This window comes from Bos javanicus, chromosome 13 (genome assembly GCF_032452875.1).
Source record: "Bos javanicus breed banteng chromosome 13, ARS-OSU_banteng_1.0, whole genome shotgun sequence".
Classification (NCBI taxonomy): domain Eukaryota; kingdom Metazoa; phylum Chordata; class Mammalia; order Artiodactyla; family Bovidae; genus Bos; species Bos javanicus.
The window spans coordinates 41,538,121-41,556,180 of NC_083880.1; the positions used below are offsets into that span (position 1 = coordinate 41,538,121).

Genomic DNA, 18,060 nt, shown 5'->3' on the forward strand with positions numbered 1-18,060 from the left:
ATGGGTTGGGCTGTCTACAGCTGCCTTCAGGCCACAAGACCTCTCGATATCTTTATTCCATCTGAACTTCTACAGTGTGACCGTATTTCTTTAACAATAAAAACAAAAAAATATAATGAAGTCTAGTTTTTAAACCTATCATTTTAAAACTAAACTTCTACTTCTCTCATCCTTGACCGCCCACTTGAATCTCCTTGGGGATGTTCAAAGACGGATGCTGGGTCCCACGTACAGCATGTGCGATCTCGTTGGCCAGTGCCCCAGGGATCTTCAGAACTCCTAGATGATTTGAACACGTGGCCAAGTTGAAAAATACCCTTCAAAGAAGGGACAGAGGAAAGAAAGCCTCAGGCTCGCAGGTGGGGGCTGCTTTCTCTCAGATTTGTTTTTTGTGCCACTGCCTGTGTGTTGAGGTGAGGAGAGGATTCTGACTCTCCCCGTCCTGAGCCACTTGCTCCCCGTACCCGAGACGTCCGTGCCTTCCTAGCTGCCCTTGCCTCAGGATACCCTCCTCTGCCTGGGACATGCTACTGTCACCTCTGGGTCAGGTAAGGCTCTGGACTCTGGCCCAACAGGGAGTCGTCCATCTCTTTCAATTCTGGCTTCCATACCCTGGACTCCAGGATCTCACCCTCCTGTTTTCTATGACTCACACTGTCGGATACAAGCTGCTCTCTTTCCTGGTGGCAATGATGTCCTTTAGGAAGGGGTACCTCTTAGAGGCATCAATCCTTACACCAATATGGGGGCTTTGGGAGATGCTAGGAGAGAAGGGCCCCAGAGCCTTCCTGACACACGGTGGAGGAGCTCACCCACACCTGTGTCCTTGAAGTTCATCCCCAAGGAAGTGCAGACCAAGAAGACTCCTGGAATTGCGAATGGGCAGTCCCACTTCCTGCCCACTCAGAGGGTGAGCTTTGTTTAGAAAAAGGAAACTGAGTTTTGGCAAGGATGTGGAGGAACGGGAACTCTGGTACCTGTGTGGCTGGTGGGAAAGTAAAATTGTGTAGTTTCTGTGGGGGTGAGTTCCTCAAAAAATTTCTGTAGAATTGTCCTGTAACTCTGAAATTTCACTGCAAGGTATGTGCCCAAGGAACTGAAAGCAGGGACTTAGACACATGTACACACGTGTCATAGCAACATCATTCACCATGAGCAAAAGGTGGAAATAGCCTGGATATCAGATAAATGGATGCATTTATGATTAAGTTATATATATATATATATACACACACACACACATGTATGTGCATGTATAAATGATTATCTAATGAGTAAATATATATTTATTCAATGAACAATACACATATTAGGAGACAACATGTTAATACAATAGGCATTAAATATTAGATAATGTTACAAAACACATAATGTAATCAAAATTGAAACTGAAGGATGAAATTAAGAATGCAAAGAAGAGGACTTCTCGTAGTTCTGAGAATCCGCCTGCAATGCAGGAGACCCCAGTTCAATTCCTGGATCAGAAAGATTTCCTGGAGAAGGGATAGGCTACCCACTCCAATATTCTTGGGCTTCCCTCGTGACTAGCTGGTAAAGAATCTGCCTGCAATGTGGGAGACCTGGATTCAGTCTCTGGATTGGGAAGGTCCCCTGGAGAAGGGAAAGGCTACCCACTCCAGTACTCTGGCCTGGAGAATACCATGGACTGTATAGTCCGTGGGGTCGCAAAGAGTTGAACACGACTGAGTGAATTCCACTTCACTGGTAGTCCAGTGGTTAAGAATCCACCTTCCATTGCAAGGGGCGTGGGTTTGATCCCTGGTCAGGAAACTAAGATCCTGCATGCCACAAGGCACAGTCTTAAAAAAAAAAAAAAAACACGAAGGAATTCTTACTCAAGCTCCCAGTGGTGACCACCCACCTCTGAAAACTGCCCCCTATTGTTTCCCTTTGCCTTTAAATTCTGAGAGGTCAAGTCTGAAGAGGTTCCTCACCCTCTATCCTGCTCTTCTTCTTGGATCCCATGAAAATTTAGATTTAAGGATAAAGTTCTTTGTGCAGCCATTTTTAAGGTGTCTGTTTTGTTGCTCTGGAAGGACACTGTGGGTATCTAAATTCCTTCCAGTGGGTCTGTCTGCCCTGAAGACAGGATTTGTTTGGGGTGACCCCATGAGGATGACATGAGGCTGGACGGTCACCCAGAGGCTCTGGTGCCTGGGCACCAGTGTGGACACATATATGTGAGAGTCTCCAAACACAGAGTGTTTTCCACTTTATACTTGATGCTCTTGGGAGTCCTTGCACGCATCTAACTTCCTGTTTGCCTCTAATCAAATCCAGTCCCTTGGATAGATAAGAGTCTAAGTGAGACCCAAAGATAACACAGCTGGGTGGTGACGGGGTCAAAGCCTCAGGTCTCTGAGGTTGCCAACATGAAGACATGCCCGAGACAACCATCATTCCAGCAACATCATGATGCCTATAAGACAAAGATGAGGACATGTTACTTCTGAGCAAGGAAGGCAGAGCAGGAGAAATCAATGTGAATTTTGAATTCACATTGAAATTTTGAAATCAGAGAATTTTGATAAAGCACACTTTTTTTTTAACAAAACGAAATCCGTGAATTGATTTTGTTATTGTCTCATATCTCTACCCCAACGTGGGCAGTTGTGCAAGGAAATCGATCTATTGAGTCACGTGACAATGCCTAGATGTGACTATTACAGACCTCAGAAAACATCAAGTTCAAGTGGTTGAACCCAAGTCTTCAATAACATAACCTGCAAACTCCTGAAACTGTGATATTTAAGCAGAAGATCTTTTCCATACATATAAAAAAATATATCTGAGGGGAGGGGGCTTCTAATTTCAAGGACAAGAATGAAAAGAAAATCAGCAGTTAGTGACATTGAAGTGAATATTGGAATTCCCCTAAAAGAAGAAAAATTGGGGGAAAAAAATCAAATAAATGAGTAAAGTAATTATACACATGGAGCCATGCAAAATGATCGATGGACAAATACAAAACCCATATGCCCCTTTCAAATGTCCTCGGGCAGCAACCACAGTACATCACGGAGCGAGGTGTGAAATTCACATGAGAGAGGAAAGAGCCGAGGGTCCCCGTCCAGTGAGCAGCCAGTGGACATGTTGGATGGGGCCAGGGTTCCAACAAAGGCTGCTGCTCTGTGGAACAGGTACAAGACAGATGGCTCGTTAAACATTGCCAGCATACTTGAGTGGTGCCATTCCGCGGTCAGAGCCTGGATAATGGTCACAAGGACATTGTGTAGCAGCAAGTTGGCTAATTTCAACCGGGCTAAAGCTCTTGCTTATCTTTGTTGGTTTTGCAAAGATTAAGGCCCTTTCTCTGCTTTGAATGCACCACAGCTGCCCAGCAAAGCATTCCTGAAGTTTTGTCTGAATTCCCGCTGTTAAGAGGGGGCCCTGCAGAACTTGGCACATGCAAAGACTTGTTTGGTTCGTCCTTGGAGTTGCTTCTCCCCAGAAGATCTGGGCCACTCTTTCCCCTGACTTCTGAGTGAACGATCTGGAGTCATGGGGGTCTTTGCAGGAAAATCTCCCCCGTGGGGCTTCAAAATGCATCTGCTGTGGATTTTTATTTCAGATTAAGACTGATCCATTCACTACTTTTGTGGAAAAGGGTAAACACTGTCGTAAATTCCATCCGGTGAATCATGGGAGGTGGTGGTTCAAATTCAACGTGTTTGCTTTTGAAAGGGGGCCCTTGGCTTCTTATCTTTATGTACAAGAGAAAATCGGACTCAGCCTGGTCCTGCAGCCAATGGACGCACACCTGGCCTGCTCAGCTGCTGTGAGGCCTCCAACCTGAAGCTCCTCTCCCCTGTTTGCAGACAAAGGCAGAGGGCGAGAGGCTGATGCAGAGGGGGCTGGGCCAGGGTCTGTGCTCACAGGCCCAGAGCAGAGCCAGTTGTGGGCATTATCTGGGTACGTTATGAAAAGTGATGCCTTGACTGATTAGGTGTTTCTGGCAGCTCAGATGGCGTCTTCTCTTGTAGATGGCGTGTGGCTATCCTACCTTGCTAAGTGCTATATTTACCTGAGGCAGCTTCCTCTACCCAAACTGATCATTTCCAGCTATATACAATTGAGAATTTGTGCCCAGTAGATAAGCTTTAAAATTAATCTTTTTGACTACATCTATAGAAGCAAAGAAGGAACCAAGAAAGTTGATTTTACCTTCTTCCCTCTCTCTCCCTCTCTCTCTCTCTGTCTTCACACACACACACACACACACACACACACACACACACGTACCCTAGATCCCAGTGTCTCTCTGTAGTGTCAGGTGTTGTCAGGATTAAGCAGTAGCTTCTGGTGAGCAACCAAGTTCTGAGGATGCACTTGAGGAAATGAAAGATATTTCATTCTAAAGAACTTTCCATTTAGAAACTTCAAATGGGAGAAACCAGTGAGAAGTGGGGTGTTACATTTTGTGTTATTGTATGTTTGGAATTCAAGAAAAGAGAAAAGCATCAGCTTGGGAGGTCATCCCAAATTTTTTATAACACTTAAAATAACCTTCTATATCTCTTTAAATGCAAAAAATTAGAATTTTCTTGGGCTCAAAAATCACTGCAGTTGGTGACTGCAGCCATGAAATTAAAGGACACTTGCTCCTTGGAAGGAAAGCTATGACACACCTAAACAGTGTATTAAAAAGCAGAGACATCATTTTGCTGACAAAGGTCTGTATAGTCAAAACTATTGTTTTTTCAATAGTCATGTATAGATGTGAGAGTTGGACCATAAAGAAGGCTGAGCACCAAAGAACTGATGCTTTCCTACTGTGGTGCCAGAGGAGACTCTCGAGAGTCCCTTGAACAGAAAGGAGATTAATCCACTCAATCCTAAAGGAAATCAGTCCTGAATATTCATTGGTAGGACTGATGCTGAAGCTGAAGCTCCAATAATTTGGCCACCTGATGTGAAGAGCCAACCCATTGGAAAAGACCCTGATGCTGGGAAACATTGAACGCAGGAAGGGAAAGGAGTGACAAAGGATAAGATGGTTGGGATGGCATCATTGACTCAATGGAAGTGAATTTGAGCAAGCTTGGGGAGATGGTGAAGGACAGGGGAGCCTAGTGTGCTGCAGTTCATGGGGTCGCAGAGTCGAACACGACTTAGTAACCAAACAACAACAACATGGCGTGGCATGTCCACCCAGGGCTCTTCTCTTGATTTATTCTGTTATTTTCCCACCATCTCCCATCCGCATTCTGGCTCCACAGCACACACTGGTGTTCCCCCTGCACCGTGGGGTGTGGGCAGGTCCTCCAGATAGGAGGGGCTACCTGTGCTATAGTTATCTACTTAGAAAACGGTCCCTTCTTTGATTCTAGGTCAGCCTTCTTTGATTCCTCTAGTCAAGAATCACTAATTTCCCTTATGACATGGTCCATTTACCCTGGTTCAAATATGTATTTATATATAGAATGTCATTCCCACCTTTGTTCACTCACTTTTCAAAGAATCCGATTGCAGTGGAGATCTGGGCTGTTTCATTGATTTCTCTTCTTATCTTTTTTATATTCTTCTTTATTACTACTCTGGTTTTATTCTAATTCTCTTTTTTCCCCTAGTATGTTTCATTTTGCCTTTGGGTCTTTGGTTTTCAATGTGTCTTGCTTATGATAATGTACTCAAAATGACACAAAACACGAAATGCCACTTAAGTATTGGCCATAGAGTTTGACATTTTCATCCTTGTTCATTTATAAAAATTTTGCAATATCTTTTAATTTTGTCCCTTGAATACTATTGCTTATGTGTTATATAATTTGTGAGCCCAAGAGATATTTGACACTTTCTTCTTCTTATTTTGTTATGATCAGAGAGCGTAATCTGTGTATACTGATAATTTGGCAATTGTTCTTTTGTTCTGGGAGAACTTATAAATGAATATTCTGTTTGCAGGTATATGTTTATGTATACCTATTAGATCAGCACTGTCTAATAGAAATGATGCAAGTCATATATGTGTGTGTGTGTGTCTGTGTGTGTGTATATAATTTTGTATATTTTTTAGCAGCCATAGTAGCAAAGTAAAAATACACCTGAGTGTCAGTGACTCAATCATGTCCAGCTCTTTGTGACCTGCATAGACTATAGTCCCCAGGCTCCTCGGTCCACAGGATTTCCCAGACACAGTTACTGAAATGGGATGACATTTCCTTCTCCAGGGGATCTTCCTGACCCAGGGATCAAACCCAAGTCTCGTGTATTATAGGCAGATTCTTTACTGCTGAGCCACCAGGCAAGCCAGAGAATACAAATACCAAATTCCAATGAGAAGTCCAACAGAAGACAGTGGTTTGGAGACTCCAACATATTTGGCTAATATTAGCACACCACTTTTCAAAGTGGTTTCTTTTCCAGATACCCCATGCCCTGAAGACACCTCCACTTGTAAGTGTTATGGGAGTGTGCCCAGCTGGCCTGTCCCCAGCAGCAGTGACCTGGGTGAGGTTGCATTGATCTTGGGCATCAGCTCTCCTTCCTCAATAAAAATCTATTAGACCAGAAGCCAAGGGCTTTGTTTCCTACATCCTCTGACAGGGATGTTTTTCTAGGATTTTGCTTCTTAAAGGCGAGTTCACTTTCTTGGACAAGTGGGTGTCCCAGTGATAGAGCCCAGCTTTCCATGAGTGGACAACAAACTGCATCCTGGGCCTGTGTTACCAGCATTTCTGAATTTGAGTTGGAATTTTAGTGTTAGAAGCAAAGCTACAGAATTGATTATAGAGAGAAAGAGTAAAGGAACTTGGGAAATTCCCATGTCCTTCCTGCTGAGGATCAGCAGGACAGGAGGTTGGGAAGAGGACTGAGTGGAGGTGAGCTCTCCTGCAGGCATCTCCATCCAGCCCCACCTGTCAGCTGCTGCCCCGGAACTGGAAGCTTTCAAAGTATCTTAAGCAACCACATTAAATCCCCAGTCTGTCTTCTGTATCCATATGATCCCTTTTATCTGAGAAGGTGAAAGTGAAGTCAATCAGTCGTGTCCAACTCTTTGTGACCCTGTGGACTGTAGCCCACCAGGCTCCTCCATCCATGGGATTCTCCAGGCAAGAATACTGGAGTGGGTTGCCATTTCCTTCTCCAGGGGAATCTTCCCGACCCAGGGATCGAACCCAGGTCTCCTGCATTGCAGGCAGACGCTTTAACCTCCGAGCCACCAGGGAAGCCCGCTGAGAACTATCTTCTAAAGATTACGAACAGAGCCTCAGAACTATCTTAGATTCTGGGGTGACTGAGGCCATGAAATTAAAAGATGTTTGCTCCTTGGAAGAAAAGCTATAACAAACCTAGGCAGTGTATTAAAAAGCAGAGACATCACTTTGCCAACAAAAGTCCCTCTAGTCAAAGCTAAGGTTTTTCCAGTAGTCATATATGGATGTGAGAGTTGGACTATAAAGAAAGCTGAGTGCCAAAGGGTTGATGCTTTTGAACTGTGGTGCTGGAGGAGACTCTTGAGGTCCCTTGGACAGCAAGGAGATATAACCAGTCAATCCTAGAGGAAATCAGTCCTGAATATTCACTGAAAGGACTGGTGCTGAAGCTGAAACTCCAAAACTTTGGCCACCTCATGCAAAGAGCCAATTCATTGGAAAAGACCCTGATGCTGGGAAAGATTGAAGGCAGGAGGAGAAGGGGACAACAGAGGATGAGATGGTTAGATGGCATCACTGACTCAGTGGACATGAGTTTGAGCAAACTCCAGGAGATAGTAAAGGACAGGGAAGCCTGGCATGCTGCAGTCCATGGGGGTCACAAAGAATCTGATAAGACTTAGCAACTGAGCAAGAAAAACAACAATGTTCAAACTCCATCCTTGTCCAGTTAACAATGGGCTTTTGGATGGTTCATTTGGCCTTTCAAAGTTTCAACTTCTTCCTCTGTGTAGCAGTGATAAGACCCACCTCACAAATTTTTCAGAACTGGAAGATACAGGGACTGAAAAACTGCCATGGACAGCTCTTGATAGCATTAAAGATTTGCTCTAGAATGGCTGCCACCATTATTGCTGCTCTGGATCACTCTTAACCTTCCTGTGAGTCCAGTTGTTAAGTAAAAACTATGGCCCAAAGGCCTGCAGTGTGAAAGGCAGACATCTACCACTGGGGTCCCAGGGCAGGGGCTCAGAGTGACTCATGCCAGAGGCTCCACTGGCTTCTTTCAAGAAAAGCGCTGGACCATCAAGAGACTTCTAGATCCAGGTAACGCTCTCCCAACCCTGTGACCCTAGATGGGTGTGCAGGAAAAAAATGAATTAGACGGGTCCATCCAGCCCCTCCAGCTCAGTACTCTTGTGGTCCTAAACCTAAGATTCTGGCCTTGATTGACTAAGAGAAGAGTAATGGAAGGTTCATGCACCATTATCTTCCTAAAGAATGCTAAGCATGCCACCCCAGAAGAAATCCAGTTTTCTCAAACCCTGAGCAGCCCACTCCAAGACTTCTACCTCCAACATTGCCCTTTTGGCTCGCCTGCTTAGGAGGCTCTGAAGAGGTCAGAGGAAACAGGATGCAGCCTCCCCATCTCAAGAGGACATCTTTTGGGGAATTTCCCTGGTGGTCCAGTGGTTAACAATCTGCCTAGCAATAGAGGGGATGCAGGTTCAATCCCTGGTTGGGGAAACGAAGAATCCTGCTCGCTGGGGAGCAGCTAAGTCCAAGAGCTACAACTACTGAAGCCCGGACACTCTGGAGCCCATGAGCCACAACTCTGGAGCCCGTACACCACAAAGAAGATGTCACATGATGTAACAAAGATCCTGCGTGCCACACCTAAGACCCAACACAGACAAATGAATAAATATTTTTTTTAAAAAAGAGAAGACATCTTTCAACTGAACTAGGGTCAGCTTCATTTTCAACTTGGGGTAACATTCCAGACTGATATAAAGAAAATGGATTAGGCTGGCAATTCCTTGATTCCATTCACAGACACTGAGAGCCTGTGGTGGTAAGTGCTGTGCTGGCCCCTGGCTGAAGCTGAATGCTGTCTAGAAAAACAAAGCAGGTTTTAAAGAATAATAAACGTCATTTAGGATGTGACTAACCGATGCCCACTCCCTATGTGTGTCTTTATGTCTATAATCTTTCTGCCTGTAACTTTCAGGCAGCTTTCCTCTGACCCACCTTCCACCTGGGCCCAAGAAGGCATATGCTGGGAGAACGACGGTGATTCCGGCCAACACGGTGAGTCAGGGACATATGGTGTCCCGAGCTCTCTGTTTACTCTTGTTCCTGGGAGATTAGTCAGCCAGAGGTGCAGAATCAGCCTGAATGCCATCTGCTGTTCTTCAGTGCAGGCTGAAGGGGACAGGTCAGCCCTACATACCTTGATAGCTAGGGGAGGGCCTGGACCATCCAGAATGCAAAAGCTGCAACCTGATGAAAGCAAGGCTTCTGTTCTTCCTACTGGCAGGCTGTCCTTTCTCACCAAACAAGGGAAGAGCTGCATCTGGGGAAGGAAGATGGACCTTGAGCTACTGTGGTTCTGGTTTGTCCCAGGCTCCTTGGTGGACTCTTCACAGCCCCAAGACACCAGGCAGCTGCCCTCACTCCACTTGGACTGGTCTGCAGCCTTGGGAGTTGGTCTAAGAGCTCAAGGTATTCTGCACAGAAAGTTGCTGATTTGTCAGTGGAAAGATTCTAGTCTTTGGCCCCTGCTTCCGCCTGCTTTTAAGGTCAGGTCTTGAGGTCTTGGGTAACTTTTTCAACCTCCCTAAGTCTCCCTTTCTTTGTCTATTGAATGGCGATCTTCACAAGGCTGTTGCCTAGGATGAACTGATCTGAGATAATCTATGTAAAGCACCTGGATTTAGGAGGAGTGCAATAAAAGTGAGTGCCCTTCCCCCTCCCCTGGATTATGTGCCTTTTACCCCCGCTTCATGGAGATTCCTTAGTGAACAGAAAGCTGTTACATCATTTGCTTGTAATCCTCATGATAAAATAAAATTCCCATCAAAATAATGTTAACGGCCCATTGGCATGTCTGGGTCACAGAAATAATGATGTGGTGAAAATAAAATTGAGGCTATTGGCTCAAGGAAAGAGGTTAGCAAGTCACAGTGTGCAGAGAGAGAGATAAAGAGCAACTGGCCTTGGGGGAGCCTGAATCATTCTCCATCAAGAGCAAAATTGCACATACAGCACAGGACTCCTGTGAGCTCTCAAGACACATGCTTTGGACAAAATGCTCCCTAGTCTCCAGCGTTATAAGTTCACTTCTTAGGGGTCTTCTATTTCATCAACACTGACTCCAGTTCCCAGCCCACCAGCCCCAGGAGGAGGCTGATGTGGCTATGGGTTTCACAACCTCCTTTCTATCATTTGGGAGACAAGGTATAAAGTTGCAAGTCACAAAACTCCAAATGATGAAGGCATCTTCATCAGATTTCTGGGCTTCCCAGTGGCTCAGTGGTAAAGAGTCTGCCTGCAATGCAAGAGATGCAGGAGACGAAGTTTGAGTTCCTGGGTCAGGAAGATCCCCTCTAGGAGGAAACGACAACCCATTCCAGTATTCTTGCCTGTAGAATCTCATGGACGGAGGAGCCTGGTGGGCTACAAGGTTGCAAGAGTTGGATAGAACTGAGTACACACCACCAGATTTCTACTAGTGCCATGAGTTTTGTTATAAGAATTGTCCCATTTGCAGCCACCAGCTCCCAGGTGCAATTTTCAGCACAGAAATCCCCTGGAGCCAGTTATAGGGAAACTGTGACAACATCCGGCCAACTTCAGAGAAATTGATTTGGGCTGGGAGGGTGGACTTTGTTCACCCATGGTGTTCCAATGAATATTTTCAGGCTTAAGGAACAGACCGTCCAAAAATAAAATTCATTGATTTTTCCAAAGGGCAAGGACAAGCAGATGGCCTTAGTAAAGGAGGTCTCTGCCATGGCTTTCCTGAACTCACACTGTATTCATGTTGAACAGATGCTCTTCTGGAGGATGAAGAGAAATCAAGACAATCAAATGAGACGAAATTACAGTTGGCTACCATGAAATATGCAGTGGGCATTTTTCTGTAGGGAAACTGAAGAATCCCCACACTCCATGCCCTAAGCACATTCATCTCCAGCTCCAGGGACTGTTGGACCTCTGGTTCTGACTTCTGGTCCCCATACCAGCAAAAGATGTCTAGGACCAGGACAGCTCTGTTCATGCAAAATAAGACGGTCAGCAGAGTCCAGACAGCACAGGCAGGAGGGGAGCCAACTGCACAAGCTTCTCCTTGTTGATATAAAATGGTCCCCATGGCCCGGGTGAAAAATAAAGGCCTTCAGGATCCATGAGAACGTGCTCTGGCTCCAGCGAGGTCACTTCTGAGATTATCTGGTCTCTTCCAAGATGGTCATGCTCTCAATTCTTCCCAGGCTCTCATAAATGGAATAACAACACCTGTGTTGAAATGGGTTCTCAGTGTACATTAAATATGTTTTTAGGGCAAATGTGGAGACAGTTGACTTGCGCTAATGGAGGAATTTAAAAAAGGAAGCTGGAGAAAGGTAGGCTGAAGAGCCAATGAGGATCCCTCCTGCCCCAGACCCCATGGGCACTTTGGCTGGTGGTGAGGCCCAGGTCCCACCTTGGTGTCTTCTTTGAGCATTGAAGGCTGCTTTCCAGGTGGGACATGGACACCAGAGTATGGGCCATTCTGGAGAAGCCACTGTTTCTGGTGATAATCCACATTTGAGCCGTGAACAGGGCCTGCCTTTGCTAGTGTCAGACGGGAGACGTGGAGAGGGTGGTGTTAGTGGTTACTTTTCAGAATCATCCAGAATCTTTCTGAATTCTTCTCCAATGGAGACAACCTAGCTCATGTACACAATTGCTTTTGGGGTCTAACTGTTGTCTAAATTAGCCTTGCTTCCACAGACAAAGATAAATGGTATCTTGAGAAAAGTGTAGGGATTCGATGGATTTGAAATCACTTACCAGCTGGTCTTTACTCCTCACATTGACATTTATGGTGGCTAGACTCCAGTGACACATGCCCCTGCCTTCCATTCCTGAAAAGATCCAAAGTCACAGACAAGCAAAATCGGGGAGCTGAAAGCATTATAGAAAACCTGCCATTGGTTACTACGTTGATAAATTAAGGGGAGACATTTCTGTAGGAGCATGGCTCAGCTGAGAGCTCAGCACTGGTATTGCAATGGCACCTGTCTTGCTGTGTGGCCCTAGGCAGTCTCCTTAAGCTCTCTGATCATGCATTTCCTCATTTGTAAATGGAGAGAAGACACCTGATAACACCTGCCTCAACTATACCTTATGGATGTCCAGGATCCAGTAAGAAAATTGGCCTGAAGGCCTTTTGAAAAATCGGAAAGGCTATAAAATCTTATAACAGTACACTATCATGGTTATTATGTCCAAGGAACACCAGCTGGAAGACGACAGATCGTCCTCTATCTACTGGTTATTGCTGCTCAGCATCTTCAAAGATGTATGTTTGTGTTCAAAGGTCACCCTGACTCAGTCTGTGGGTGTCAATTATAAAATTCTTCCAACTTTTTTGTGCATTTGAAAAATGTTCTAATAAAAATGTTGGGATATGAAAAGGATCACCTTATCTGAACACAGTAGTCTTGCACAGGTCTAGAGGCAATGAGTTTGGAGTCTCCATTTTGAACAAAAAGAAAAAAAAATGGCAGCATTATCAAAATGGGAAATAAAACAAGTCATAAATTGTGGCACAATGAAATGTGTCATAGTCTATGATATTCACCAGTCTTATGTATAGTAGAACATCATTCTCTGAAAAAGAAAAATGTTGAGTCTGCCATGGCACATGACTTTGAGCAAATGCCCTTTACCTGTTAAAACTATGTGTAAAAAGATGGTACAGCAACTCTGTACCTGTAATGATGTTCAGTAAAAGAAGCAGCCAAGAGGCAGATTTTTATATACTTATGGCAATTGTGTTCAATAAAAAAGAAAACAGAATGACTAGAGGTAGAGGTACCCAAAAGATCACAGTGGTTTAGAGTGAGAGGGTTAGGATCACAGGAGGAGTTCTTCTTTTGTGTAAAATTTTCCTTTGATGTAGTTTTACTCCATTTATTATAGAAAAGAAGAAATATGATTTTCATTTAGTGTAATTCTTTGATATTGAAAAAATACGTAAATGGCAATTTGTGTACATAGGTCCTCTGCCTGGCACAGCTGGCAAGAGCAACTTTGCTTTGAAAGAGGACCTCATGGGCTGCCAGCAGCATTGTTCATCTGTGGCTGCCCCGTGACTTTGGACACAATAGTTGCCAGGTTAAGGAGCGCCCGCTGGGAGCCCGACCTGGTTCAAGCCCATTGTTACTTTAAATGCTCCTTGGAGGAGCCCACATCGCCAAGCTTTGAAGTTGTGTTCCCAGAGCCTGCTTATATCGGAAAGGCACAGACTTGGTGTCGGAGGTGGGGAGATGTTCAAGATGATCCCAAAGATCATGATGGTCCCCACATGTGGCCAGGGAGCACTGAAGACCTCCTGCAAAAGGCCAGGATGTTACCAGTTAGAAAGCTGGACACAGTTGGGGCATGTCTTTTAAAAATCTAGCCAGTGATCTGCCCAGCCTTTAGGGAAACAGCTCTCAGGCAACACTAAGCTGCCTCTCACAAAGGAACCCAAATTGTTCCTTGTTCTCAGGCAGCAAGAGGCAAGGTCACTTCTCAGAAGATCACATGGAAAGACCTTGGTTTCCCCACCAGGGCCAGCCAAGGCCAAGAGGCTGCAGGGCACCAGGTCAAGACTGTGGAGTCCTACCTCTGCCCTGCTCCCAGTCTCCAGTGACCTCTATCTCCGGAGTCTCTGCTCCAGCCCCCACTGCCCTGGGGAGAGGTCCTCAGGGCCTTCTTTTGCTTTGGAAAACCTAAGATTCTTCCCAAGGCACTAAGCTCAACAAGTTAGCCGCAGTATTTTCTGAAGACCATCTATGTGTAAAGAGCTAAAATGATAAATATAAATGCACCGTGACCTTCACAGAGGCATCCACTGTGCAGTATTAACCACTAATAGTTCTTCCCTGATGGTCCAGTAAAGATGCAGGGGACACAGGTTTGACCCCTGGTCCTGGAAGATCCCACATATCTCCGGGTGACTAAGCCCGTGCACCACAGCTACTGAAGCCTGAGCACCCTGGAGCCTGTGCTACACAACTAGAGAAGCCACTGAAGCGAGAAGCCCAAGAACCATAACTAGAGAGTAGCCCCTGATCGCTGCAACTACAGAAAGCCTGCATGCAGCAATGAAAATCCCGCCCTGCCCAAAGTAAATAAATAAATAAAATTTTAAAACAGGTATCAAGGAAGATAAGGTTCTATAAGTAATAGAAAAATGCTACAAGTCGAATGCATTCAATTGCTTTAGTCGTGTCCAGCTCTTTGCAACCCCCATGGACTATAGCCCACCAGCCTCCTCTGTCCATGGGATTCTCCAGGCAAGAATACTGGAGTGGGTTGCCATGCCCGTCTCCAGGGGCTCTTCCTGACACAGCTATTGAATCCATGTCTCCTGTGGAAAAAATCACTGATATCTTCCAACCTCACCACTTGCAAAGCTGTTTTCTATGGACTTTCCCTGAATAAGCTCATTTAAGCCCCACCACAGCTCTTTGACATGGATATTATTTTTATATGCATTTTACAGAGAAGGAAACTGAGGCGCAGAGAAACAAAGGCACTCTGGCTCCAGCGCCTGGGGTCCTGATCACCTGCTGTAGCGTGCCCCAGCCATCTCCCACGCAGTGACAGCTGTTGTGAGCTCTTAGCCGGGCACTGGGGTAGGGAGGCAAGAGCACTTGTCCAGGTGTTATGGAAGTTTTCTACTCCAATTTGGGCTTTTTGACACTGTCAGAGAATAAAATTCTTCATTCATTTATTTCAAACTCTCAGAGTGACACTAAATAAAAATATTTGGTGTCCATGATAAAAACAATATAAACAAACTACAAAGAACTTTTCTTAACTGAAGACAGGACCAGAACATGTTCCTATAACCTCAGTGCTTGCCCTACCCCAATCGCAGTAACGGTCGGGTGCTTTTTCTTCACCGTTTCCCCACATGTTTTCCCCACCATAAGGCTGGATGCTTTGTCAATGCTTGATCCCTGGCACACAAAACTTAGAGAATGGGTTAAGGATGTGAGGACAAGCATATAGAAGAATCCAAGCAGAAGGAAGGGAGTTTTATTTTTATTATTAAAGACTTTTTGATGTGGACCATTTTTAAAGTCTTTATTGAATTTGTTCCAATATCACTTTTATGTTTCAATATTCTGGCCCCAGGGCATGTGAGACCTTAGTACCCTGGCCCAAGTTCGAACCTATGCCCCCTACATTGGAAGGCAAAGTCTTAACCAATGGATCGCCAGAGAAGTCCCTGAAGGAAGGGAGATTTTGAGCAAGGTCCCTGGAGCCCCGGGAGATGGACCGCTGAGAGGAGGTAGGGGAGGAAGTGGGAGTGGAAGCGCATCTCGCAGTCATGCTGCAGGACTAGAACTCAGCTGTGGAGGCAGGGGGGCCCAGTGGGGTTGCAGTAGAGCCTGCGGGGTCTGACTTTCTCTTATGAAGGGTCCCCATGGAGGAAGCATAGGAGAGGAAGGGCCAGAGGTGGTGACGAGAAGGCAGCGCTCCCAGGAAGCAGACAGAAGAGTTGGGGGGGGGGGGTGATCTCCTGAGGACGAGGCCTAGGTGATGGTCTGGTTGTGAGGGAGGAGTTCACGTGCCTCCCAGGTTCCTTGTATGATGTCACCCAGCGTACAAAAGGCACATGAAAGAAGGGCATGGAAGGGATCCTCTCTGTGACTCTTCTGGACTTTACTGGACTCACATGCATAGTGAACTACCAAGAGAGGCCAAGGTGCTGCCCAAATATTCTGGCCATTGGACACTTGCCACAGAGCACTTTGAAGGGTCAGTGCTTGCAAAGCCCACTTTGGGGAAGCCCACATTAGGTACCACAGCATCTGCACTGGATACAACAGCGTCCTTGTAACCAAGCTGGGGGTACCAGGTAAGACCATGGGTGCAGAGTCCCTGGCACAGCTGGGAGTCAGTGAGCATTGGTTCTTTCCTCACATCAGATGATAAAAATGGAAGTCATTCTAAAAACCAAAGAAGCTCAAATGCATACAGAAGATCTCAGGAGGCAACCTGGGACCCTACATCCTGCAACCTCTTCTGAGAAATAGCTGGGATGTGGGCTCAAGTACCAGATTTACAATGTCCTGGCTGTGTGATCTGGCAGGGGTTACTTAACCTTTCTGAGAAACGATACAGGGCACAGAGTCAGGTAATCTAGTGTGTAATACCAGTTATACCAGTAATGGGCTACCCCAAACTCAGTGGCTTAGTCAACTCATTCCTTATCAACTTATTTATTGTCTCTCACTTATTATCTCCTACCTATTGGTAGGAAACCAGGCAGGTTTAGCTGGAACCTTGGCTTCAGTCACAGCATTGGCCAGGATGGGGTCTCATGTGAAAGCTTGACTGGAAGAAGATGGCTTCTCAGCTCAGTGTGGTTGTTTGTAGAATCGGGTTTCCTGAGGCTCAGTTCTTTACTGGCTATTGACTCACCCTCGTTCCTTCCCCTGGGGACCTCCCCAACACAACTGGTGGCTTGCTCCATCAGAGCAGCGAAACACAGAGATTGCCAGGGAGATGAAGGTCACAGTCTTTTGTAATCTAATCATGGAAGAGATGCCCCCTCACTGTGTTCATATATTTATCTATTTGTCAGAAGCAAGTTACTCAAGGGGCGGAGATGACATGAAGCCATGGATCCAAGAGGTGGGAGCGCTGAGGATGGTCTTGGAGACTGCATGCCACACAGATGCATTGTCGTATGGGACCCACTTGTTTATACTTGTGTTGTTCCTGTACTGCTGCTGCTACAGTTAAGTCACATCAGTCGTGTCTGACTCTGTGCGACCCCATAGACGGTAGCCCACCAGACTCCCCCGTCCCTGGGATTCTCCAGGCAAGAACACTGGAGTGGGTTGCCATTTCCTTCTCCAATGCATAAAAGTGAAAAGTGAAAGTGAAGTCACTCAGTCGTGTCCGACTCTTAGCGACCCCATGGACTGCATCCCACCAGGGTCCTCCGTCCATGGGATTTTCCAGGCAAGAGTACTGGAGTGGGGTTCTCAGTCTGTTTAAAACTTCCTGTGAAAATTGATCAGTCAGTCATATTAGCTGATCATCACCTTAGAGACAGCCAAAATATCTCAAAGAATGCAGGTGGGAGAAGGAAAAAAGAAACTCAAAATCAGAACAGTGGCTATGGTACTTAGCACCTTGAAATGATCTTAGACCAGGAAGGATCCAGAAAGCCACTGTCCATATTTTTCACTCTCAGATACCAACAGTCTTAGAATTATGCCATTAGCTATCTCTTTTTCAGAAAGCAAAAATAATGATAATTCATTGTTTTTAGGACTTTATATATAGGAACTTATTTAATCCTCAGAACAGGATTAGGTTCTATTATCCCATTTACAGGTGAGAAAATGAGTAATAGAAAAATCACAGGACAGAGCTGATTCCCTTGTCCCTAGTGAGTGGCAAGCAGGATCCTGACCCTTTTTGTGACTCCACTCTTTCATCTCAACCACTTCTTGGTGTAACCTGTTAAGGGTGGGGGTGCATGATCTCTGGTCACTGTTAATAAGGAGAAACCAGAGACCAGGCTCCAGAAAAACTCTAGAGATGTGAGGCAGGGAGAATGGGGTTGGGGGTGGGGACACCAGGAAGATTCACTCCCATGTCAATTTGCCAAGGTCCTTACCCCCATTCTGCATCTCTCTGGATGCCTGTTGGTCAAGGCTAGCTGAGTTCCTGATGAAAGTTCTAAAGGACTGGGGTCCTAGCTACCCTCCTGGGAGCTTAGATGAATTTCTCGGACTTTCTAAACTCTGAGGTAAAGAAGATACTTTAAAACAACAACAACAACAACAACAACAAAAAAAAAGCTCTAAAAATTGCCTTTCCTATGATCAAGAGCCCACAAACAAGCAGGCCTGGGTGAACTTCAGAGGCAAATTTGGGC

General features: G+C 45.5%; 1 protein-coding gene across 3 annotated transcripts in view; it reads right to left on the reverse strand.

The window, feature by feature from the left end:
• FOXA2 (forkhead box A2) overlaps positions 1–18,060 on the reverse strand; it is a 67,562-nt gene that overhangs the window by 4,746 nt on the left and 44,756 nt on the right. The window contains exons 4-5 of one of the 3 annotated variants that reach the window (XR_009740308.1): positions 11,955–12,028; positions 9,352–9,474 (exon numbers count right to left, since the gene is read on the reverse strand). The gene's annotated coding sequence lies outside the window, so the exon portion shown is untranslated. Of the gene's footprint in view, positions 1–1,309; positions 11,418–11,954; positions 12,029–18,060 lie in introns of those variants that run through there. The other 2 variants (XR_009740311.1, XR_009740309.1) reach the window with 2 other exon arrangements.